Raw genomic sequence first — 27,378 nt, 5'->3', positions numbered from 1 at the left:
TTCCGACCCCCTTCCCGCCATCCTGGTCCTGGCGGTAAATACCGCCAGGAACAGGATGGTGGGAATGGGTGTCGTGGGGCCCCTGGGGGCCCCTGCACTGCCCATGCCACTGGCATGGGCAGTGCAGGGGCCCCCTCACAGGGCCCCATAATGATTTTCAGTGTCTGCAAAGCAGACACTGAAAATCGCGACGGGTGCCACTGCACCCGTCGCACACCAGCAACTCCGCCGGCTCCATTCGGAGACGGCTTCATCGTTGCTGGGCCTTTCCCGCTGGGCCGGCGGGCGGCCTTTTGGCGGTCGCCCGCCGGCCCAGCGGGAAAGCCAGAATGGCCGCCGCGGTCTTTTGACCGCGGTGCGGTCATTCGGCGGTAACCGCATGGCGGGCTGCTACCGCCACCGCCGCGGTTGGAATGACCGCCTATGTCATTTTGCAGACTTGCATTACAAGCCAAATGAAAGACTAAGCTTTCAACAGAAGTGTGTGCTTCCTGGTTTCCGTTTATACCAACCTTTCAGACACCTTCTTTAGCTGGTCCTCAAGCAGAGACAACAAAGGGATAGCTTGGCCCATCATACTGTCCTCCTTGCTAACTTTTGGTGTGAAAATCTCAAAAGGGATTGGCATCTGTGTCAGTCATTTGACTAGGCCCCTTTTGTCTGTATTCACGGTCAGAGCTTTCACAATTGCATTCCCTTCACTTTAAATGACATAGGCCCTCAGCATGATATTGGCGGTAAATGCTGCTTACCGCTGCGTTGACGGCCTCCAACATACCGCCACGGAGACGAACATCAGTTCGCCAAATTATAACACACACACACATCAATCTGACAGAATACTGCCACATACGCAAATCCTCCAGCCCAAAGGTCAGTGTTAAATTGTCGGTACCAATACCCATACTGTTATGCCAACAAAACAACGTCCACCACATTATTACCCACGAATAACCAAGCTGACATTCAATGGCAGTAAACCATTGGCGGTACACACAGGCACACTCAGAATGGACACCAAAATACTAAACTACACAACATTGGCCAATACCAAAAACACACTCCTGGCAAACACACCACACCCACCCACAACATTATAAAACACACACCCACATTACCCACAACCCTTTACGAATACAAATTATTGCCACAACACTAACACCAAGACCACTGCGACAAGACACACACATCACATGCACCCATACATGCACCCATACATCCCTCACGCACCCCACTTCACACACCCAACCACATTACCCAACACTCTCACACATACACACACCACACAACACCCACGTCCCCACAAAGGAACCCTCGTTTCACAGATGAGGAGTTGCAGGTCATGGTGGAGTAAATAGTCAGGGTAGAGCCACAGCTGTTTGGAGCAGAGGTACAGAAAATATATGTTGCCAGGAAGATGGAGCTATCGTGGAGAATCATGGACAGGATGAACGCCGTGGGACAGCATCCAAGAAAAAGGGACGACATCAGGAAGAGGTGGAATGACCTATGGGGGAAGGTACATTCTGTGGTAGCAAGGTACCAGCTTGACATCCAGAGGACTGGCGGTGGACCCCCACCTCCTCCCCCACAGTTCACAGCATGGGAGAAGCAAGTCTTGTTAATTCTGCATCCTGAGAGACTCACTGGAGTAGCCGGAGGACTGGACACTGGTGAGTCAAGATTTACTACTTATCACCCCCCTACCTGCATCTCGCTCCCTCACCGTCGAGCCCATCACTCCACTCCATCCCACAGACTGCACCTACACATCTGACTAACCCCAATGCCAAGCCCTGCATGCTATACCAATCCATAGACAACCCTCCCAGCCCTGCATGGACACCCATCACAAAAGCATGCGCAGCATAGGGGAACTAACAGTCCCACAATACATCACCTGACACATACAAAGGTGGCAGGGCAACAGCAACAATCGAGGGGAAGCTATGGATGTACAATATGTCACAGACAATAAGCATAATACATCACTTACATCCCCACAGATGCCCCAGCCAATGTCAGCGGAGAGGAGGTGCCACGCTGAACCAGTCCCCCAACAGAAGATGCCCCCAGTGATGACAATAACTCTGGACTTCTGGATATGGATGAACTCCCTGGCCCATCAGGGATCACTGGTCATTCGGTCACCCCAGCCCACTCCCAGTCAACCACAGAGCCTCCCCATCAGTATCCAACACCACAGTTTCCACCCAGTGTCCCCACACCTCTGTCCCCAGGGCACATCAATCAGTAGTATGCCCCAGTCTACGCCTCGCCCCCAAGACATTCAGGAACCTGGGCTCAGTGGCAGTGGGCACACCATTCAGGGGACACAGGCACAGGGCAACAGGGACACTGGGAGGACCACTGTGTGTCAGGGGGAGGACATGCCCAGGGCACTGACTCTTTAGGAGACACTCACCAATATCCTGGGGGCCTACCAACAATCCCAGGACACGATGGGCCAGATCCTTAACAACATGCACAAGAACCAGTGGCTGCGGGAGGAACACCATCAGGAGATCAGGGAGGATTGCACCACCATGATCTCGATAGCAGGGGTGCTGGCAGACATGGCCAACATCAAGAGGAAATCGACAGTACAGCAGCGGGCCCCTACCACTAGCCAGTCTATTGACCAGCGATCCACTTCCGCTGCAGCTAGTGGGCAGGAGGCCCAGCCAAGGGACCCACAGGCCACTAACACCCCTCCCCCTGCAGAAGGTGAACCACCTCACAAACGTTCCCTGCGACCCAGACAGAAGCCAAAGACACTTGCCAAGACCAAGACCATCTCCTGATTGTCCGCCTTGTGTCCCACCCTGTCACCTTGTCCACTTTGAACTGCCTTGGCTCCCCTTCCTATAATCCCTTGGACACTGGACCTGTGCTACAAACAGACTGGAACAATACCCTGGACTATCCTCTACCATCACCCCATTCCATTGCACCTTTCCCTCAATTATTTGCACTACAATAAACACCCTTGAAAACAACTTGAGTGACCCTGTTTTATGTGTTGAAAATGTGCATTTATGGGAACAGTCACATCTAGTGCAAATGATCTGAACACTGTGATAGCATACAAATAATGACCTGTAGCTGTTGGTAGTAATCACCTCAGGACACTGTTGCCACTTCACCACCATCTGTAAAATGACAAGCCATAGGTGACAGTAAGTTGAGATGCAAAGGAAGTGAATGCCTTCATTCTACAGCCACACAGATAAAATCAATAGTCAGTAATGGTCAGTTCCACTGTCTCACCTGTGTGTCATTGGAAGTATTGATGTATAACTGATGTTCTGTTGTCCACATCCCAATATTCTGCCTCCCCATCCTCACTGTCCTCAGGTTCCACTGCTGCCACAGGGTCATCTCCAGTCTCCTCCCCTGCAGAAAAGGCACATGTTGACTGTTGTGCAGGTTGTGCAACATGCTGCATGCCACTACTATCTGGCACACCTTCTCTGGTGAGTAGCACAGGGATCCACCTGTCAGATGGAGGCATCTGAACCTGTCCTTCAGGAGGCCAAAAGTCCTTTAGATTATTCTCCTGGTTAGCCCATGTGCATCATTATAGTGGTTCTCACCCCCTGTCCTGGCATTCCTCACAGGGGTCAGGAGGCACAATAGGTTTGGGTAGCCAGAGTCACCTGTAAGTATTGAGGGACAAACATTAGCTTTCCACAATGCTATAAGGATAACACATGAAGGCCTACACTGACATACAGTGGGTGGGGACTCTGGCTCACCTAATAGTCACACCCTGCCCCTCTGTAGTTGGGCCATCACATTTGGGACGCTGCTATTTCTCAGAACAAAGGTGTCATGCACCGACCCACGATACTTGGCAGTGGCATAGGAGATGTACTGGTCCACCAGGCACACGATTTGCACATTCAGTGAGTGGAAACTCTTCAGATTCCTGAACACCTCTTCATTCTGGTGGGGGGACAAACGTAATATGTGTACCATCAATTACTCCAATAATATTAGGTATATGTCCCATTGCATAGAATCGTGCCTTCACAGTGGCCAAATCTTCCACCTGGGGGAAAGCAATGTAGCTGCACATGTGTTTTACCAAGGCAGACAATACCCTTGCCAGCACGACTGAGAACATTGGCTGTGACATTCCTGCTGCCAAGCCCACTGTCATTTGGAAAGAACCAGTTGCCAGGAAATGGAGCACTGATAGAACCTGCACAAGATGGGGGACCCCACTGGGAAGAGGAATAGCTGATATCAGGTCAGGCTCCAATTGGGCACCCAGCTCTGTGATTGTGGCCCTGCCCAGTATATAGGTGAGTATTATGTGGCTGTCCTCCAGTGTAGGCAAGTCCAAAAGTGGTCTGTACATGGGGGTTCATCACCTCCTCCTATTCATCCACAGTGGTAGGTATCTAAGGGACACAAGAGTGAGTAGGCTGTCACAATTTGAATAATGGAACTGCCACCTCAGTGTACATACAGCATTAATGTGATGGGACAGTGGGAATGGCAATGTATGTGCAATTTTCGGCAATGACGCATTTATGGAAGATCTGAATGTTGTCCACCACCATGAAATGGCGACCGCCTGTCCTGTATCTAGGGACAGGTAGAAGTGAGGTAACTCCGACGACGTTGGGCGTCGTGGCGGAAGACAGTCTTGAACTGCTGTGCAATTCCTCATACGCTAATATGGCGCTCTATGGAGTACAGTAGCCAATAGGGATCAGTGGTGGAGATGACGGTGTACACCGCCGCAGATGTGACCGCCATTTTCCATCTGAATCCTCACTTGATTCCTGATTCTCCACAGAACAACAGCTGCTGTGACCTGTGTCTGGAACCTACCATGGCATGTGTGACCGGAGAAAGGGCCCCTGCCTTCACTTCGATGGAGATGGAGCGCTTAGTGGATTGGGTCCTACACTAGTATGAACAGGTGTATGGGCCTCCAGACCAACAGGTGAGCACACCTTGGGCACGATGCATGGAGATGTGTGTGCAGGCATCGTGTCATTTAGGGGGTGTCTGGTGGTAGTGTATATGGCGGGCGATGTGCATTTCAATGGAGTTGGAAATGGGATTTGTGGGCCATATTTCTGACAGGCTGTATTGTCTGTGTAATGCTGTCCTCCTGTCTGTATTACCTCTGCAGGTCAGTGCCCATCAAAAGAAGGGATTGTCGTGTGCCATCGCCAAGGACGTGCAGACCCTGGGGGTCTACAGCAGGCAGAGCACCCACTGCAGGAAACAGTGGGAGGATCTGAGATGCTGGGCACAGAAGACCGTGGAGGCCCAGCAGGGGATGGCCTCCCAACGAGGAAGGGGTGCCTGACAGAACCTGGCCCCCCTGATGGCCTGCAAACTGGCGGTGGCCTATCCAGAGCTGGATGGGCACTTCAGGGCATCACAGCAGCCACAAGGGGGTGAGTACAGTGGGCGCTACTGCAATAACTGGTAGGTGGAATGGGATCCGGGTGGGGGGTGTGAGTTAGTGTGTGCTCCTTAATGCCAGGATAGACATTGTAGTCTGATCCAGCTCATGGGTAATGGGTGTATAGCAAATGCAGGTAACCGAGCTCGGTTGGATTCCATGTCAGTCAGGGCTTTGTGTGTCGCAGGAAGGGTGCAGTTGGTGGTGGTTGGCCCTCATCTTGCTGTGGCACATAGCCAATTGAATGCCAGTGCAATGCATAGTGCTCAATCCTGATCCCTGTGTGTGACAGTACTGTGTATGCCAACTGTGGTCTTGGTGCTGTAATTGACCCAGTGCTCCCTTTCTCTCCCTCCCCCTCTTTCTCCTTTTGTCATCCTGTTCATGGGTGCATTAGCATCATCTGGCAGAGGAGCAGGGGCACCAGCGACAGAGGGAGCTGCATCCCGCAGGACCCAGGAGGCAGAGTCCACTGACGCTGAGGGAACCAGTGGGATGGAGGGCAAGGGGAGCATCATGGCAGAAACAGGAGGTGACAACACAGACTCTGATTCCTCCTCCTATGGAAGCTCCCTGGTGGTGGAGGACACCTCTGTGACCACCCCAGCTGCAGGTACAGCTGCCACCCTTGTACCACCACCGCCCTCCCAGTAGCCCCACTCACACAGGAGGGTGGGTATCTCCTTTGCCCCAGGCACCTCAGGCCCTGCCCCAGTGAACACTGCTGCCCTGAGTGAGGAGGCTATTGACCCCCTGAGATCCATCTCTGTAGGGCAGTCAACCATTGTGAATGCCAACAAGGGGCTGGCATCCCAGATGCAGCAATGCAATGCATTCCTGGAGGGCATCCACAGTGGACTGGTGGTCCAATAGAGATTGATTCAGGCTCTAGCCTCCTCTCTGATGGCAGTCATTGTCCCTGTTCCTACTGTCCCACCTCCAACTACCACTTCCCAGTCCCAGTCTCCTCAGCCCAACCCATCCCATGCAGACATACAGACTAGCATGCACACAAGACATCACACAAGAGTGGCACAGTCAAACACAGGCACCACACTTCAGTCCACAAGCACTCACACAAAAAACAGACAGTTGTACACACATCCACATCCACTGCCTCCACTGTCTCCCCCTCCTCCTCCTCCACCTCCATCTCCCTCACAGTCACACCTGCATGCACTGCTTCAATAACCACCACCAGCATCACCACACCAAGCAGCACACACACCTCACTAGCAGACACCTCCACAACATCCATCTACGCGCCCCCTGTGTCCTCTCCCACCCTGTCCGTTTCCCTCCTCCTAAAGGACACAAATGCAGGCACTCAGATACCCAACAGCCATCTACCTCACATCAGCACACTGCCCATGCACCTGCACCCAAGTCCAGCAGACGTACTCTTCCAACAACCACTCTCTCAACATCAAATCCCATCCCTCGTCCCTCATCCCGCCTCACTGTCCCTAGGAAGCTTTTCCTTGCCCAAGTTGACTTCTACCCTCCCCCTCCTCCTGTCCTACCCCTAAGAGCAGGGTCCCAACGACCCAGCCCATCACCTCAGCCAAACAATCCACGGGGACAGTGGAGGCACCTACTAATCATGGAGGCAAAACATTGAAGAATCCCACTCCACCAACCAGGAAAGGGAAGGATCCTAATCCACCAGACAGGAAAGGGAAGGATCCTCTCCACCAGACAGGAAAGGGAAGGATCCCACTCCACAAGCCAGGAAGGGGAAAGATCCCACTCCACCAGCCAGGAAAGGGAGGCATTCCACTCCACCAGCCAGGAAAGAGAAGAAGCCCTCACCACCAGTGGGCACGGGGCCCTCATCCCCTGCTGAGACACAGAAGGCCTCGCTTCCTGCAGAGGCTGGAAGGGTACCAACACCACCACCACCAGTGGGCATGCAGCCCTTATCCCCTGCTGAGACACAGCAGCCCTCACCTCCAGCAGAGGGCATGTAGGCCACCCTCCAAGGACTGATGTACAATGAGCCCCCTCCAGAACCAGTGGGCAAGTTCGCCACCTCATGGACTGTGACCTTGCACTCCCCTCCAAAGGATAATGGGCATGGAGCCCCCTCCAGAACCAGTGGGCAAGTTCCCTACCGCAGAGACTGTGACCTTGCACTCACAGCAAAGAATAATGGGCATGGAGCCCCCTCCAGAACCAGTGGCAACGTTCCCCACCTCAGAGACTGTGACCATGCACACCTCAGCATTGGGAAATGGGCATGGAGCCCCCTCCAGAACCAGTGGGCAAGTTCCCGACCTCAGAGACTGTGACCTTGCAGTCCCCAGCAAAAGATAACAGACATGGAGCCCCCTCCAGAACCAATGGGCAAGTTCCCCACCTCAGTGACTGTGACCTTGCACTCCCCAGCATTGGGAAATGGGCATGGAGACCCTTCCAGAAGCAGTGGGCAAGTTCCAGAATTCAGCTGAGGTGCCCCCCACCCACCTTCCCCCAGAGGTGCCTGTCCATGTCCGAGAGGTTGCCCCTACACTGTTTTGTGTGGAGTTAGTCAGGATCAAGTTGGGGCTTGGACTGTGCCCTTTGACCATGTGGCCCTTTTGTACTTTGGACTGGGCATTGGCCCTTTCTGGAAAATTGTTCACATATCTTTTTTCTCCAATTGGTTCATATGGTGGCTATTGCCATGCAATTACAATCTCAGTACGTCCGACCTGTAGTCCTTGTATTATTATGTAGTGTGTCCTGTGCCATTGGTTTATGTCTGCAGCTGGTTGTGTGTATGGTGTGTGTGAATGGTGTGCGTGTGTGTGTCACTCTCCTTTTCCTCCCTCCCTCTCTTGTGTGCTAGGCGGCTGTACTCACCGTCATCGTCTTCTTCGACATTGGTGTTCCAGGTAGAGCATGGCATAGAAGAGCATCAGGAAGACTTGAAGTTCAGGTTCCATGGAGGCGTTGATCATCCCTGTGTCTCTGTTGGTGATTATTTGGTCTTCTATGTTCTGTTTCCACCAGGCTTTTCGTGGCAGTTTGCTGTGTCATGACATGGTGGGCTGTACCTTTTTCTTCCGCCTGGCTGTTAATGGCTACCGCTGTGGTATATGGTGTTAACGCCCTAGCGGTTGGTGTGGTACATTGGCTGTCTATGGGAGTTATCACCGCCATAGTCTTAATCTACGGTAATTACTGCCAGCCTGTTTGCGGTATTACTGCCACTTTAACAGTCGCCGCCAATGCCATAATGACCACCATAGTCATTGATATTGTTTAAACAGATGTTTCAACAAATAATAGGTTGAGTACCAACGTGTTGGCACCTCCTGTGTCAGGGTTTTCACTGGTACTCTATTAGCACGCTGCACAATCCACAACTGCTTCAATGCTTTAATAGAATGATTGAAATGAGTGCAGATTTGTCTGTAGGTGGCCAGTATGTTGCTGACTTTGGGCCTCATTACGAGTTTGGCGGTTTTATGGTAAGACCGCCGTAGTGACAGCTACTAAAATACCGCCATGTTGTCTGTCATGCAGACTGCTGTGTCACAAGTTACACAGCCAGCCTGGCAAAAAGCAGCCAAAATCCTGACACTGCCAGGACTCTGGAGGGTGGGAAAGAGGAGATCCCAACACCAGCACCGCCAGCCGTCCAAAAAACCTTCGAACCTATTATGACCCACAAATCACAATAGCGGTTCTTCCATGACGGAAGACCAATGGTGATGCGAACCGCGGGGGTCAGCATCATCACAGAAATAAACTACACCACATTGGATGGTTCAAAATCCCCACACCTGGCACACATCCACACACCAGAGACACCTACAAACTGCCCTACAAAAAAACACACCCATTCATACAACACAATTATTTGCAACAAAAATGCCACATGCAGAAGATGGAGCTGGAAATGGAAACACACTGTACTATAGATTAGGCACCCCTACACACTTCACAGAGCACTCATACCACACCTGTACAGCACTCCCAGCATACAAATTAGTACCCTTCACATTAAACACCAACCATCATCCACTCACAGCACCCACATCAAATCACCTTATTTTTGTCATTCCTTTTCGTATCATCCACCACTACCTGTTAAGACTCTGTCGTCCCATCTCTGGGAGCGCTGTCCACTGACTATCTGCAGCCTAGGGATCACCATTAACACTCATCCAGAGTCCTTTTCTGACTTCTGATTGCTTCGCCTCTGATGGATGTGGACATGACATTCTTTTCCATGCAGGTCAATGCTCATCAGAAGAAGGGGATTTGGCATGCCATCGCCAAGAAAGTAAAGATCCTGGGGGTCCATAGTTGGCAGAGCACCCACTGTAGGAAGAGGTGGGAGGACCTGAGACACTGGGCCCAGAAAACCACAGAGGCCCAGCTGGGGATGTCCTCCCAATGAGGATGGGTTGCCCGTCAGACCCTGACCCCCTAATGGCCCGCATTTTGGTGGTAGCCGGCCCTGAGTTGGATGGACGTTTGAAGGCAGCACAGCAGCCACAAGAGTGCAAGTGCAGGCTTAACACAAGTTCACTCCTTTACTAGGTTCTTGTCTGATGTAATAAATTGTTAGGTCAGACAATATGGTGAGTGCAAAGTGTCACAGATGTCCTGTGAACACATTGATGTACATTAGCCATCTATAACACACAGGTGTGTATCCCCAAACACATGTGTTTTGAGACATGTTAATCACATATGTTGTCCCCTCAGCACACTGGCATATGATGGTGCACATATGACTGTGTCACATGTGTACCACCATACAGCTTTACATACCCTGGTGGTTGTTCATTCCCATCTGCACGTCATGTCTCCCAATGTTATGAACGTAGGGTGTCCAGGTCCTTGTTCCCTGTCCCTTGCAATGTCTTTTGATTCTTGTCTATGTGCAACATTGAGTCAGAGATTTCAAGTCATACCTAGTTTTCAAAATGTTTCTGTTGAGTGACAGCATTAAGTGAGGCTGTGATATCCATCTGACATGTCACATAACATAATAGCTTAACTTCTTCTGACCTGTTACAAGGTGATCCCCCTTGGTAAGTGAGAGATAAACATTAACGTTTTTGATGTCTTCTGAGAAGGCAGCATGCATGTTGGAAACCATTGAGGTTTTGCAACAGTTCCGTTGAATGACATATATTTGGTGTCAGAGCTAGGAATGTAAGCACCATGAAAATGTACTGTAAGTGGAAAGTGGCTACACAGCATTATCCTTGGGCCTACTTTGTACGCATGATACATAGGCAAGAGTAATTCATTCATAGTTACATTTATAACAGTTTTTTGGCAACATCATGTGCAAATTTGAAGGTTCTGCCATGATTCTACATTGTGAAGAGTTATATACATACTTCCTGTTGGTATGAAGGATATGTCTACTGAGTACTGGCTGTTTGAGAACCAATTGTTTGCAATGACACCTATGTGGTGCAGGTGTGGTAGTTCACATACACATTTGAGTGGTATAGTATGAGTATTCAGGCTTTTGGCTTGCACCATGCTGGGTGTACCTTTCATGTTATCATCACATGTGTTTTGGCTCTGAGATTTCTTCACAGACAGATGTAATGTTAGTCATGTCTGATGTGTGGATAGTGATGTTACCACCCAGTCAGCAGGCACTTGATGGAATGATTGGTTGATTAGTTAACGATGATTGTCACCTTCCTGCACATGACAGTGGTCCATTTACAAGTAACATTTAATTGACAACTTGTTATTGTGTGTGAGACATCGGTCGGAGCTTACTTGGCCCTTACATTACTGATAAATTATGTTTTTTGGAGACCAATGATCTAGATGCATTGGTCTATAATGTATTTACAATTCTTTATACACCACTATTGGTACATGTGTGTGTGTGAGACATGCGTTCTGACTCTTTCACCTCAGAATCTTTATGTATGCCAATTAGTGGCATTACATGTCTGCATATGTCCATTGTGAATGTTGGTAACTATGTGAAGTGAAGTAGGTATGGCTTGTCTACACCAGGCCGGCTTAACTTTACTATACAACATGTTTTACTGCCTGGGACATGACGTCAGGCTTAAATATTTGTATATGTTGAGTCTGTGTATTTGATTATTGGAAAACAATATCACATTTCTGATCTATGGATTGATTGGTGCTTGACTATGTTGTTGTGGTTAGGGAACCTGTATCATGTGGCAAAGTCACCTTGTCAAGGAATGGTCAGTGGAATAGGTAATCAGATATCATGGTATTGTAGGTGAGAGTTATGTAGCTTATGTTTATATAGAGGGAGATACATTCTATCTTGTTGTGACATGATGTTGGCACTTAACTGGTACTACCTGGGGGTGTTGGTGAACTGGATGTGTTGATACTCATATGTAAAGAATGATGGAAGTGTTATCTTGTGAATGTGATGAACTTACTTCATTTTCTGTTTTTCAACATCAGTACCTGCAGGCGCAGGAGATGGGCCGCAGCAGAGTGGGGAAGCTTCTGGCCTCGGGCCTCCAGTCATGACACTACAGACACTGAGGGACCCAGTGACTCAGAGGGCAAGGGAAGTGCCACAGGGGAGACCGGATCCAATACATCTTCATTGGAATCCTCCTCCAGTGGCCACCTAGTTGTGGCGGAGTCATCTAGGACCAGCCATGACATCTCTCTCCACCACCCCCCTTTCTATCACAGCCGCCCCTATCCTAGAGGGTGGGAGTCTCATTTGCCATGGGCACCTCTGCCCCAGCCCCTGTTACCCCTTCTGCCCTCAGTGAGGAGGCAACTGTCCTCCTGAGGTGGATCTCTGTGGGTCAGTCAACAATAGTAAATGCCATCCAGAGACTGGCAACTCAAATCCAACAGAGCAATAAGTTCCTGGAGGGCATTCATGATTCACTGGCTGGCCTACAGAGATCTTTTCAAGCTCTGGCCTCCACAATGACGACAGCAAGTCACCCATTGTCTACCGTCCCCCCTTCACCTTCCTCTTCCCAAGCCCCTCTTCCCAGAGTCAGCCAAAGCACACAGACAGATAGGCATGCATCCAACTCAACATCCAAGAGTAGCTCAGACAAACATAGGTACCACAAGACACACCATCAGCATGCACACAAGCAACATGCAGATGCAGACACAGCAACAGTCACAACCTGCCCTGTCACCCCCACCACCCCAACATCACTGATACTATACCTGACACACATGCAGACACCACACCTATCCTACCCACAGTCAGCACAATAGCAGGTCCTCAGACATCCACTCAAGTCATCAGACCCACAGACACCTCAACCACTGATACTCCTACATGCAGCACATTCACCATACCTTCAGTCACCATGCCAACAGACAGTCACTCACCCAACCCTGACATCCCCCAGCACCTCCACCCCCTCAGTCCCATATACATAAATGTCCTCACTTAGCCACGCAACATACACCCACCACACCACAAGCATGCCCCCCACAAACACTCACCTGTCACCACCCATACATGTCAGACAACCACTCCCTCATCCTCCACACCCAAACCCCTTCTGATGGCCATCCCTGTGTGTCTAAAAAAATATTCCTTCCATGTTCTGACCTTTTCCCTACTCCTCTCCCCCCCCATGAGACCCCTAAATGCTCTGTTTCCCTCCCCAGGCCCATCCCACGCACCACAAGCCACACCACCGGCATGCACACAAGCAACATCCACCTGCAGACACAGCAACTGTTATGACCTGTCCTGACACCACCACCACCTTCAGCATCACAGACACAACATCTGACACATCTGCAGATAGCACACCAACATCCACTGATCCAGCCACCACACCTATCCTATCCACAGACAGCATACAGCGGAACCTTAGACATCCACCCCAGTCACCACACCAGCAGACACCACAAACACTGACATGCCTACATGCAGCATATCCACCATACCTGCAGTCACCACCCCAACAGACAGCCACCCACCCACCATGGAATCCCCCCACCTCCATCCCACCTCAGCCCTAGACACATTAACACCCTCACTCAACAGACCAACAGACACCCACTACCCACAAGCATACCTCCAACAAACACATACCCAAGACATGCACACTCAAACCTTATACAACTACTCCCTCTCTCTCCACACCAAAATCTTTTGTCAAGACCATCCCCTGTGTCTAAAAGAAAATTCCTATCTGAGTTTGACCTTTTCCCTACTCTTCCCCCGTGACACCCCTAAGAGATCTCGGGCCAGATGTGTCAAACGATTTTGCATTCGCAAACGGTGCAAATCGCTAAATTTGGCCGTTTGCAAAGGCAAAAACATGGTCTGCGATGCATGAAAAGCATTCGCAGATCAAACATAAGGAATCGCAAAAATAGCGATTTTTTCCGTTGCGACTTGGTTTTGCTAGTCGCATTTTGCGTCTCGCAATTTGTGACATGAAATACCGAATCACAATTAGCGATTCGATATTTCAAGTCAGAAATTGCGAGACGCAAAATGCGACTCGCAAAACCAAGTCGCAATTCGATGCATCAAAAAATCACAAATTGCGATTTATCGCAGAATGGCCTTTTGCACATGCAAATTACCACTAGGTGAAACCAGGTGGTAACCAGGTGCAACCTATATAAAGAGGCCCAGAATGCCTCAAACTCTTTTCCACAATGGCTGCACTCTACGTCATGGCGAGGAGAATGAGGATCTTGGCAGGTTTGAGGAGAGGGAGGAGGAGAAAGGAGCGCATTTTTAGAGTGCGCATTACCCTTTTTGACCAGACTGAGGAGGAGATATATGATAAGTACAGGTTGAACTCAGCCATGATACTTGACCTGATGGCTGAGCTACAACCCATACTGCAGTTCACAACACATAGGACTCATAGCATACCCACCCATGTGCAGGTATTATGCTCCCTCCACCTACTTGCCTCAGGAAGCTATCAAGGGGTCAAAGCAGCAGCTGGAGGAGTATCACAGAGTGCCCTCTCTAGATTTTTCAATGAATTTATCAACGCCATGCTGAGTAGGATACACCAGTACATCAGATTCCCCCACACCCCACAGGAAATACAGCAGACAAAAATAGATTTCTACCAGATAGCACAGTTCCCCCACGTTCTAGGCGCCATAGATGGGACACATGTTGCAATCTGTCCACCATAGGCCACAGAGCATGTGTACTGCAACCGTAAATACCAACATTCAATGAAGATACAGGTGATATGCAATGCCTCCTACATCATAACTGATCTCGTGGCCAGGTACCCAGGGAGCCCACATGATTCATACATCTTTCGTCACAGCGGCATTCACACAAGACTGCTAGCTGGGGAGTTTGGTGAAGGATATCTACAAGGTATTGGCCCTCTGTACACTGGCGCATTGATGGCGTTGTGACGTCAGATGGCTCACTTAGTCATTATATACTCTGTTCCTTCCAGGAGACAGTGCCTATGCAGTGCGCACCCACATGATGACGACCTACCTCAATCCTACAACACCAGCTGAATGGAGATACAATTCAGCACACAGGGCAACCCCCAATGTGGTGGAGCGCACCTTTGGGCTGCTAAAGAGTCGCTTCCGGTGCCTCCACAAAAGCAGAGGGGCACTACAGTACAGCCCGGACATGACCTGTAGAATAATGGCCACATGTGCAATCCTGCACAATATTGCTACCACCAGGGGCATACCTGTGGAAATATCTGATTCAGACTCTGATGAGGATGATGATCCCATACCCCCTTACAGCCAGCAGGCAGGACCAGTGCAGCAGAGGGCAGGCAAAGGCGTGAATACATCACGCACAATAATTTCAGATGTAGGTAATAACAACACAACTTCACTGACATGTGTACTGGTAGTTAGAACATTTAGGGGGTTATTCTAACTTTGGAGGAGTGTTAATCCGTCCCAAAAGTGACGGTAAAGTGACGGATATACCACCAGCCCTATTACGAGTTCCATAGGATATAATGGACTCGTAATACGGCTGGTGGTAAATCCGTCACTTTTCCGTCACTTTTGGGACGGATTAACACCTCCTCCAAAGTTAGAATAACCCCCTTATTACCTTAACGTCAGGTAACTTAAGTTTCACTAGCAGAAAAAAATAAAATACTATGGCCCTCATTCTAACCCAGGGTCGGCGGGAGTACCGCCGACAGACCGGCGGTGCCCCGCAGGGCATTCTGACCGCAGCGGTTTGGCCGCGGTCAGAAAGGGTAAACCGGCGGTCTCCCGCCGGTTTACCGCTGCCCTTAGAATCCCCCATGGCGGCGCAGCTTGCTGCGCCGCCATGGGGGATTCTGACACCCCCTACCGCCATCCTGTTCCTGGCGGTTCGCCCGCCAGGAACAGGATGGCGGTAGGGGGTGCCGCGGGGCCCCCGTAAGAGGGCCCCACAAAGTATTTCAGTGTCTGCCTAGCAGACACTGAAATACGCGACGGGTGCAACTGCACCCGTCGCACCTTCCCACTCCGCCGGCTCAATTCTGAGCCGGCATCTTAGTGGGAAGGTTGATTTGCCCTGGGCTGGCGGGCGGCCTTTTGGCGGCCGCCCGCCAGCCCAGGGCAAATCCCAAAATACCCTCAGCGGTCTTTCGACCGCGGAGCGGTATTTTGGTGGGGGAACTTCGGCGGGCGGCCTCCGCCGCCCGCCGAAGTTAGAATCACCCCCTATGTGTCTTAAAATAAGCAGATAACAGTGTCTCACTATTGATTCATAGTTTACTGTAAGAAGCAGACAGTTCCATGTTGCCATTACAGTCACTTTCTATGGCCACGCAAGCCACTCAAGTGCGCAGTGGCCTCACTGGCACCTCTGTTATCGGCCTCAGTGGCAGTGCTGTGCCTGGCACTGCGATGCCTAGGATCAGTGGTGGGCACTGCTACACTGCTGAGGCTAGATGAGTCCTCAGTCTCCCCTAGTCCAAGTTCACTGGGTGTAGTAGAGCGGTTACTCAGCATATTATCCAGCACATTAGTGATCTGGACCAGTCCCTGTGCCACATCCCTACTGCTGTGTGCTGCCTCCACCTGTGCGGCCACAGCATGATGCGATATGAGGGCTGTTGAAGTAGCGAGGCGATTGACCGAGCGACAGAATCCACCGAACATGCCCATAAAACGCCTCTCCCTCCTGCGGTGGCTGACTGTGTCGTGCCTTAGCTCTCTGCAGAGTTCCCTCACTGCAATTGTTAGCTCCCTGGTGTTCTCGGAAGCTGTGATCTGTCCCTCATGCAGCTTTGAGATGTTGGAATTAAGGCACTCCATCTGCCGATGCAGCCCCCCCCATGATGGCATTGTGTGCCTGCATCTGCCTTTGCATTGCTGATATTTTCCTGTTTTGCAGGCGCTGCTGTTTCAGCATAGCGGATTCCAGGCCACTGAAGACTGATGGGCCCTCTCCTGCTTCCATGTGCTGTGCGCCTGCATACTGAGGCCTCCTGCGGGGTGTTGAGTTACGCTGGGGCTGGGACTCCTGCAGAACAGTGGATCTGCCATCTGCGGAAGGTGTGTGGCCGTCATCCCGCATGTCGTCAGAGTCCTGGCTCAATTCTGGTAGCGGTACAGCCCTTGCTCTGCGTCTGATAGGCGCAATATTCAGTGACTCACTGGTGTTTGAGTCTGATGCAGGGTGGGTTTCAGTATCCCCCACAATGGACCTTGCTGATGCTGCTGGGCCTGGGCCACTTGCAACGACAATGTGCAGCATTTCATTTATGCATGTATCACCAAAGGTTCAACAATGGTAATAAATGTACAGTTACATCATATCACTATGTAGTGGGTGTTGTGTTCTTCTGGGTGTCGCTCTGCCTAATTACATTCTATGTGCTACTTTCAGCTCTGGGTTGTGGACTACCACTCCCATAAGGCATTGTTGTGCCGCTTCTAAGATGTGGAATGGAAGTACTTCTCACAATGCTTTGCACTACTTGCTAATTCCTATGGGGCATTTGTACATACACATATGGGGTTACAATTCAATATTGCACTTACCTTTACTGGTGCTTGGTGTGCCAGATGTGTCTATGTCAGTGACCCCACTGACAGCTTCTGGGAGGAGTGTCGACTCCACAGGTCTTCCATCGGGGTTGGGGGTGTCTCGGTGGATGGTCCGCCTCCTGTGCTCCTTGCCTCCTGTAGTCTTATTGCCAACCTCTCCTTGGCACTGGAACGCAGGTTGTACCACCTCTTTTTGATCTCCTCCACTGAGCGCTGCGCAACACCCACAGCACAGATTTTAGTTAGAATGTCCGCCCAGAGTTTGCGCTTCTCACTCTCAGGGACCTGGAGTGAGCTCTTCCCAAACAGACGGTCATGGCTCCTCACCACCTCCTCAGTGAGCACCTCCAGTTCCTGCAAAAACAACAAGTGATGGACGGAATGCTGACGGAGTTCCTGCTCACTGAACTTGAGTTTTCTTTTCCTCTCTCCCTTCTTCTTTCCATGTGCAGAGGTGTCTATGGTGATGTGCAGTCCTGCCTTGTTCACAGACTTGCTCCCTGTGGCTGAGCTGTGTCTCTCTCACTGCTCCTTTGGGTGTGGCACCTGCAAACTGCCTTGGATGACTCACTTCCTGCTTGTGATGTCATCAGGCTCTGCCAGGTGTGCGTTCTCGCAAGTTTGCGATTCAGTATTTGGGCCTCGCAAACTGCAAATATCGATTTTTAAGAAATCGCTAATTCCGAATCGCAAATATGTTACATAGCATATTGCGGCTCAGAAATACAGATTTCTTAAAAATCGCTATTTGCGATTCGCAGAGGGCTTTCTTCATACATCTGGTCCCTCTTTCCCTCCCCAAGGCAAACCTTTTCCACCTCCAAAGCCTCTCCAACCCCCCTGCCAGTACCCAAGCACCTCCCCAAGCCAGAAAAATGTTGACCCCTCCCAAAAAGTTACATCCCTCTTCCAAGCCAAAGGCTAAAACCCACCCCTCAAGACCAAACCCAAACTCAAGCCCCCCCCACATCACCCTCCAAGCCAAAATCGAACCCCCTCCACCATTAGCAGGGTCACCATTCAATGCCTTTGGCACAAATATTGTGCGAAATGGACCGGCCTTTGACAATCTTATTGTTTTGTAATTTTTACATCTCCATATATTTATAAAAACCAAACCTAACTAGTTATTGGTGTTTCTGGTTACATCTTTGTCCTGCATTTCTTTTCCTAGGTTTGAGTTGATCCTGGCTGACATTGGTAGTGTGCCTGTATTTGTGTGTGTGTGTGTGTGTGTGTGCAGCTTGATGCTTCCTGTGTTGTTTGAGCAGTCTACGAGGTTGTGTGCAGTGCTTTTGTCCCCCAGGGATAGGGTATGTGTTGTGTGATGGGCATGTATATGCAGCAGAAATGTTGTTCTCATGGTATGGTGTTGTGTTTGTGTTGATATATGTTTGTTGTTGTGCTGTGTGGCTTTGTATGTTTGGACAGTTTGAGTCTGTATGCATTATGCATGGTATCATAGATCTGATGTGATGTGTGTGTCGATTGTTAGGTTATATCATGTTGTTATTTTGTGTGGTCCTTCACAGATTGTTTTACATTGTGTTGTATGTGTGTTGAGTCCCTGCCGAGTGTTGGATTCTGAGTGTATGACGTGAATTTGTATTTTCCACCGTTGTGGTCTTGTTACGAATTCATATGTTGCATGGGATTGTGTGAGGCTGGACCTGTGCTGTGTTGCCGTGTGTAACTGTGTGTTCTTGACATGTAGTGTGTGTGTACTGGCTGTAGTGTGCATGCTTTGTATGTATGGATGTTTCTGTTTCTGTATGGGAGAGTGTGTCACTGTACTGTTATGTGTGAGTGTAGCCCTCACACCTCCTGCCCTATGGTATGTGATGTGACCGTACAGATTTTAACATTTAACAAATATGACAGGTGAGTGGGTGTACTTACAGTTGTTGTTGTCCTTGTCTGCGATGATTCTGTTGTCTTTCTGCAAGAAGAAGCAGCAGAATGAGGTCTAGTTCTGGTTCCATGGCTCTGTACAAGTATGGCTTCCTGGACGTGAGTGTCTCCTTTTATACAGTTAGTTTCTGCTTGGGGTTCCGTGGTGGTCTGACCGTGGCGGAAATGTTGGAGGTGTGCAACCTTGTAGTGAATCAGATGGAAACATGGTATCTGCTGGACTGTTGGTGGCTCTAATCGACCGCGCTGGTCTGACCGTACTGGCGGTGCCAGCAGTGCTTAGGCTTTATTTTGATCGCATCACCATAAATGTCATAATTTGGCGATCCTCCCCACCAGCCTGTCGACGGTTGGACCGCCACCACCAATATGGCGGTCATGGACCGCCAAACTCGGAATCAGCCGCTATGATTTCTTTTTTGTGAAAGACTTGCACAAACAGGCTGACACAGTGAGTCAACCACAGGACACTGAAGTAGCCACAGTCTGCCATGGCGTTGACTATGTTACTGCCATTGTCCATGGCAGCAAATCCAATGCGGAAACCTCTAGGTTGCAGTCATTCAGAGACCTTGTTGTTAAATTCATCCAAGATGTTTGTAGCTGTCTGTGATTTCTCCAGAGTGAAAATGGCTACAGTTGCATGTCACCAAATGCTCCTAAAACTTTCTTCAGGGACAAGGCCAGTAAAAGGTTTTTTACTTTACCCGCACAAAAGAGATCCAGTGTGCAATGATGCACATGTAATTAGTCACCTGACAACTAGACCACATGTATGTCGTAAGGTGCCGCATTATGAGTTTAGCAGTTTGGGCCAAGCCAAACCACCACAATGCTGCCAATCCCACTGGTGTGGTCGGACTGGCGCGGCCGAATCTCCGGGCCGGTGGCATGCCTAAGACCGCCGGCTGTATTACAAGGCAGCAAACCGCCAGGCTTTTTGCGGCGGTCAACCCGCAATGAATACCCTTGCAGTAACGCACCCAGTGACAGGAATCCCCATTCCTGTCACCAGCACATGCATCCCCACATGTCCACACACTTGCACTTGCCCACACACTTAAAGACACCCCCTCCAACCCCACCCAACGGCATGCATACATTCACGTACCCCCTCTCAACTGCACACAAACTGACACACCCCCACTCGCTCGCACACAGACATGCACCCCTACTTGTTCACACACAGACATGCACCCCCATTCACTCGCACACAGACACCCCCCACCCTCAGCATACATGCACACACACACCCCCACCCTCCACATTCATACACACCCATACCCATACCCTCCACATACATGCACACACACACCCCACCCTCTGTATACATTCACACCCTCACCACTATGCATGTGTACAGTCACACACACACATGCACACCCATTCAGACACACACACATGTTCTCACACATTCATGCACACACCACATGCATGCACCTACCACACCCCCCCTACCCTTCCGGTCAGTCCACCTACCTGTCTGGGCTGCACAGCAGCCCACATCAAGGTGGTCGTCCGGGAGGGGGTGGATGTCGGTGGTTCCACCATCAATGCGCACCATTGTGCAAGGACCGCCATGCCATATTACTGCTCCTAATATGGTAGGCGGAGTCCTTCAGGCGTGGCGGTGCTGGCAGTGGAACAGCCTCTCACCCCCCATCTGTCAGGCCAATGGTATCGGACTTCTGCCTGTTTATGGGTGGAAATCTGTAGGTGACTCATAATACGGCTGTCTGCAGACCGCTAACACTGGTAGTCCTTTGGCGCCCGCTTTGACGCCAGTCTTCGCAACAGACTGCCAAAGTCAAAATGAGGGCCTGAATGTGCATCACGGGGCAATCACTCTATGCCATGGTGTCTCCGTCTGAATCTGAGTCTTCTTGTGCCATTGTAACTTCACTGAGGTCGGTGATTTTTGTGCACTTTAGGGGAATGGGCTGCTTTGGGTGAGAATGTCACCCTCTTCTTCATCACCTTCCATCATGATTCGACTTGTAGCTGAGGTTTCCTGGCTCTCTTCACCTTCACCACCACAACCACGTTCAGCAATTTTTTGTAAGGTGCTCCTTCGACTGGATTGCATGATTTTTTTGTATGGGTCATTTGGCCTCCAGTACCATTATGTGAACCAGGCTTACCTTAATGAACATTTACATAGCAAATGGAGCATATTACAATGTTCTCCTTCTGTTTGCTAATCATAAAAATAGCCCAAATTGGGGAGAAGTACTTTCTTAGTGGGCCACTGCCAATGCCTGACGAAGAATTGGAGGTAGGTGGGTGTCATCGAATGCCTCTCTGCAGTGCATACGTCTACTCAGGTAGGAGTTGGTCCAGGTCTCAGCTGGGACCTTACAAATTTGGGAGCTACTGGTGCTATCTGGGTAATGTCTCTCTGAGTAGGTTGAGTAGAAATGTCAGACTCCTCTGTCAGACGCCTCTGTGACAGCTTCCACAATGACTGGCTTGCCGTCGTCATTCTCCCAATCATCCCCTTCCATGATTCTAAGGCTTTGAGGAGCTTTTCTTTTCCCTTGTTTCTCCCGGCATCTTCCTGACTGGTGTCCACTCTATGGGCCACATGTACGAAGGCTTTTGCATGTCACAAACAGCGAATCGGGCTGGTTGCAACGTGAAAAATGCACTTTCCCATGTACCAACCCATTTTTGCGATTCAGTAAACTATTTACTACATCGCAAAAAGGGAATGCGACTCGCAATTAGGAAGAGGTGTTCCCTTCCTAATTGCTACTTGCAGTCCCATGTATGATTGTTTTGTTACCGTAGGACCACTGCCTGCTCTGAAAAAATGAAACAAAAACATTTCATATTTTGCTTTTGAAATGCATCTCGTTTTTCTTTGAGGAGAATGGGCTGCATTTAAAAAAAAACAAAAAAAAACTGCTTATTTTAAAAGCAGTCACAGACATGGTGGTCTGCTGTCTCCAGGAGGCCACCATCACTGTCGGGCCGCAACTCCCAAGGGGGTTGCAAATTGACACCTACCTCATGAATAATCATGAGGTGGGCATTTGCGACCCCCTTGCAAATCGCCAATAGTGTAATTGACACTATACAACATTCAGTTTTGCGACTCGCAAATTACGGGTCGCTCTGACTCGTAATTTGCGACTCGCATAAGCAAACTTTGGTACATGTGGCCCTATGTCCCTATTGTCATCAGAAGTGGTGCTTGGAGAAGAAGGTGGAGTAGTACTCACCCTTTTCCTTGCTGGAGATCTGGGAGCCTATGTTTCTAAAAGAAGAGGTTCTTGCTCTGCAGGAAACTTGACCTCCTGTTCTGCTATAACATTGGTAACATCTATTGTTGCTGGATGTGGCTGTTGTGAGAAAGTAGCTTCTTTCTAGTTGGTTACTACCATTTTTGGCCTGTTTGTCAGTGTGTTTGACTGTGTCACTGGGATCCTGCTAACCAGGACCCCAGTGCTTTATGGTCTTTAGCCTGTTTGTCAGTATGTTTGACAGTGTCACTGGATTCCTGCTAACCAGGACCCCAGTGCTTATGCTCTCTCCCCTTTCAAATTGATTGTTGGATACTGTTAACAAAATATTCCACTCATAATTGGCATATTGGTGCCACTTATAAGTCCCTAGTTTATGGTACTTAGGCACCCAGGGCATTGGGGTTCCAAGGGATCCTTATGGACTGCAGCATTACTTTTGCCACCCGTGGGGAGCCATGCAAAGGCTTCTACAGGACTGCTATTGCAGCCTGTGTGAAATGGTGCATGCACCCTTTAACAGCCATTTTCATTGCACCAGGTCACTTATAAGTCACCTATATGTCAGGCCTTCCAACCCTGAAGGCTGGGTGCTAAGTACCTGTGTTTGAGGGCACCCCTGCACTAGCAGAGGTTCCCTCACATTATCCAGGACCATTTTCCCAGACTTTGTGAGTGCGGGATGCCATTTTACGTGTGCACTGGACATAGGTCAATACCTATGTCCTGCTTCACAATGGTATCTCCGAATATGGCCATGTAAGGTGTCTAACACCTAGGAATTGTACCCCAATAGTGAATCTAGTATTGGTTGTACAATTACAAGCACTCTGGGGGCTCCACAGTGCACCCCCAGTACTGCCATACCAGCCTTTTGAGGTTTTCCAGGCAGCCCCAGCTGCTGCCACTCCACAGACAGGTTTCTGCCCTCCTGTTGCTCAAGCATCTTGACCCCAGGAAAGCAGAACAAAGTGTTTACTTTGGGAGAGGGGTGTTACACCCTCTCCCTTTCGAAATAGGTGTCACGGGCATGGGAGGGGTAGCCTCCCAGAGCCTCTGGAAATGCTTTGAAGGGCACAGATGGTGCCCTTCTTGCATAATCCAGTCTACCCCGGTTCAGGGACCCACAGTCCCTGCTCTGGCATGAAACTGAACAAAGGAAATGGAAGTGACTACTCCGCTGTCTATCACCACCCCAAGGTTGGTACCCAGAGATCCTCCAGAGTGTCCCTGGGTTTTGCCATCTTGGATTCCAAGTTGGTGGGGCACTCTGGGAGCATCTGAGTGGCCAGTGGCAGCTGATGATGTCAGAGCCCTCCCCTGATAGGTGGTTACCTGTTTAGCTGACCAATCCCCCTTTCATGGCTATTTAGGATCTCTCTCCTGGGTGTTTCCTCAGATTCGGATTGCAAGACTCCAGCAGGAATCCTCTGCATCGTCTACTTCATCTTCTACTGACGAGAACGCATCTGGACCCTCCTGGAACTCTACAAACTGCAACAAAGAAGCAAAGATGACTTCTGCAACATTGTATCTTCAGCTCCTGCCAGCAACTGCAACTGTTTCTAGGTTGTGCATCCTCTGAGGACTGGCTGTCTTCAGCCTGCAAAAGAGGAAGCGGAGGAATCTCCGTTAAAGTGAAGGAGTCACTTCCCTGCTTCAGCAGGCACCCCTTTGCAGCAACAATCAGTGGCATGGGTTCCCTCTCCTGAAGATGTGCATGGATCCAGCTCCACAGGTGGTGGACTGAAGTGATATGACTGTCCTAAGGTCCAGCAGCCCAACTTTGGTGGAGGTAAGAGCTTGTCTCTCTACACAAGACAGTACCCGTGCACTGCATGTTTTGCAGTTGCCAAGGCTTGTGTGCAACCTTACAAGAAGTTCTTCATGTACAGCACAGCTCAGGCCCCTAGCACTCCTTCCTGCAATGCACAGCTTCCTGAGTAGAGCGGGTTTCCGGCAGTTTGGGATCCCCTTGTGTCATGCCGCATATGCCTCCATTTGCACCTCTTTTGGCCCCATGTTGTGGGACTCCTGTACGTGCTGCCTGGTCTTCTGAGTTGCTGAGGTCCCGCTGTCACCCCCTCCCGGGTAGAGGCCACCAGGTGCCTCCTGGTCCCAGGCAGTGCAATTTGCTGCTAACCACATGCTTTGCTTGTGCCAAGACTTGTTGGAGGAATCCAGCAATGCCAACCACACTGAAATCATCCATCCGGCGTGGGACATCATCTGCACCAACCAGGAACCAACATCCGTCTTCCTGGGTGCAGTACTGACTGTTCTTCTTCACAGGTGGCTTTTCTTTTGCATCTTCATCCGGGTTAGCAGGGGCTCCTGTTCTCCCTGGACTCTTCAGTGCTTCTTGGACTTGGTTCCCTTCTTCCACAGGTCTTCAGGTCCAGAAATCCATTGTTGGTGTCTTGCAGTCTCTTCTGGTTCTTGCATAATCTTCTATCACATGTTCTTATGTGTCCTAAGAAACTTACTGAGATTTACTCCTGCTTTCCTGGGCACTGGGTTGGGTTCTATTACTTACCTTTGGTGTTTTCTTACACTCCCAGTGCCCCTCTACACACTACACTTGCCTAGGTGGGAAACCGACTTTCGCATGCCACTATTTTAGTATATGGTTTGTGTTCCCCCTAGGCCCATTGCTATCTATTGTGATTTTCACTATTTGCACTGTTTTCTAACAGTTTTTACAGCTATTTCTGCATTCTAGTGTATATACAGTGTACATTACTTACCTCCTAAGGGAGTACAGTCTCTAAGGTATTTTTGGCATTTGTTTCACCAAAATAAAGTACCTTTATTTTTGTAACACAGAGGTTGTCATTATGAGTTTGGCGGTCCTGCACCGCCACGCCGTCGTTGGTGGAGCAGAACCGCCAAATTATGATCATGGCTATGAATGGGCTGCAAAACAACTTGTTCACTGCCTGTACCGCCAGGGCGGTGGGACCCCCGGGCTGAAGGCGGTCCACCTTATACTGCCAACTATATTATGAGTCTCATTTCTGCCAGTTTCCTTCCTGCCAGGGATTTCCTGGCGGCAATCCTGCCAAGAAATCCCAGATGGAAAGGATAATGTCGACAGGAATTAACATTCTTGTTGCCAGTATGCGACTCCTGTTGTAATCATAGACAGGAGTCCAAGCTTCAAGTTAAGTACTTTATTCACCGAACTCTTCATACAGCCATCTGATCAGCTCCTCACTCAACATTCTAACCTGGGCTCCCGGCTAGACCATCAGTCATCACATTCTAAGGTGACTTAGGACTGTACCATTTCCAGTATCTACATTCTAACAACTATATAAGTTTAATATATAAACATACATAAAGGCCTAATAATTATACTATGTTACAATATTCTTAACAGGTATCTCAATGTTTAACTGTAATATTATTTTCGCCTATTAACAAGGAATAAGACTTGTTGATATAAAATGTACTTCATGTGCCTTACTTACAACATATCTCCCCTCCTTAGCAAGAAAAGATAAAGTCCTTACACCATGCAGGGCTTCTTCTGATCCGAGTGCTACATTGTTTGTCCTCCAGACCAAAGGACTCATTTGCTGTGGTCAACCTTTCTCTCTCATCATTCTTCGACTCCTGATGGCGCACTATTCTGTCCATGCTCCAGCATTTGCCATCCTCTAATCTGACAATATTTTAAAAAATTTCTCTGATTCTAAGTGGATCTGAGAATTTGCTATTTCCATGTTGCAACTTATCAGGGAGTCTGACTTTCACTCTTTGTCCTACTTGCCAAAACCCTTCTTTAGTGCCAAATTTATCATTGTACCAATTCCTATATTTTTCTTGCTTACGCTTAACACATTCAGCACTAACTTCCTTCTGCTTGTGTACTTGTTCACCACCTCTCAGCCAGTTAGGATTCAGTTTAGTACCAGGGTGTCTACCCTTCAAGGATTGAAATGGTGATACACTTGTGACTGCATTAGGTGTGGTGTGATACGCCCATAACATTTGTCTTAGCGCATCCTCACATGGCTTCCTTGACACCTTCGCTCCCTGAATGCATTCCTTGAACATTCTATTCATCCTCTCCACCAACCCATTTGCCTTAGGGTTATATAAAGCAGTCCTAAATTGACGGATGCCCCAATTATTCAAGAAAACTTTCATAGCATCCGATGTAAATTGCACACCATTATCTGTCACTAATGTGGTGGGAACTCCTTCACTCATGAATGATACAGTTAAGAATAAGATCACATCCCTCGTTGTGATTTGATTTACAATTTTGAATAATGTCCAATGAGAATGATAATCAATTAAGACACAAACATATTTTCCCTTGCAACTTAGGTGATCAATTGGTCCTATAATGTCCAACCCGAGTTTGTCCCACGGTTTAAGCGGCACACTCATTGGTGACATTGGAGCTTTGCGTGTTATGTTAGTTCTATCACTAAGTGCAAATGTTGTGCATTCTCTCACAGAGTTTTCTACTAACCCATCCATTTTTGGGAACCAGTATGTAGCTCTTAATTTATTTTTCGTCATGCTCCTCCCTAAATGACCTTCATGTGCTAACTCTATTAGTTTGTTCCACAATTTCTCCGGAGGTATGACTCTCTCCCCTCTCATGATTAGATTATCAGAAATATGAAGTTCTGATCTGATATCCCAGTATCCCTTAAGGTCATCCTCCACATCTTTTAGTCTATTTGGCTACCCGTTGACAATTTTCTCTCTCAATAGGTTCAATACATTGTCTTCCCTGGTTTCTTTTACCCATTCCTCCTTAGTTAAACTTGCCAGTTCCACCCACAGTATGGGTTCGGGATTTAT

Source organism: Pleurodeles waltl, chromosome 8 (genome assembly GCF_031143425.1).
Source record: "Pleurodeles waltl isolate 20211129_DDA chromosome 8, aPleWal1.hap1.20221129, whole genome shotgun sequence".
NCBI lineage: Eukaryota > Metazoa > Chordata > Amphibia > Caudata > Salamandridae > Pleurodeles > Pleurodeles waltl.
The sequence above is the reverse complement of the archived record's forward strand: the minus strand, read 5'-3'. Positions refer to the sequence as shown.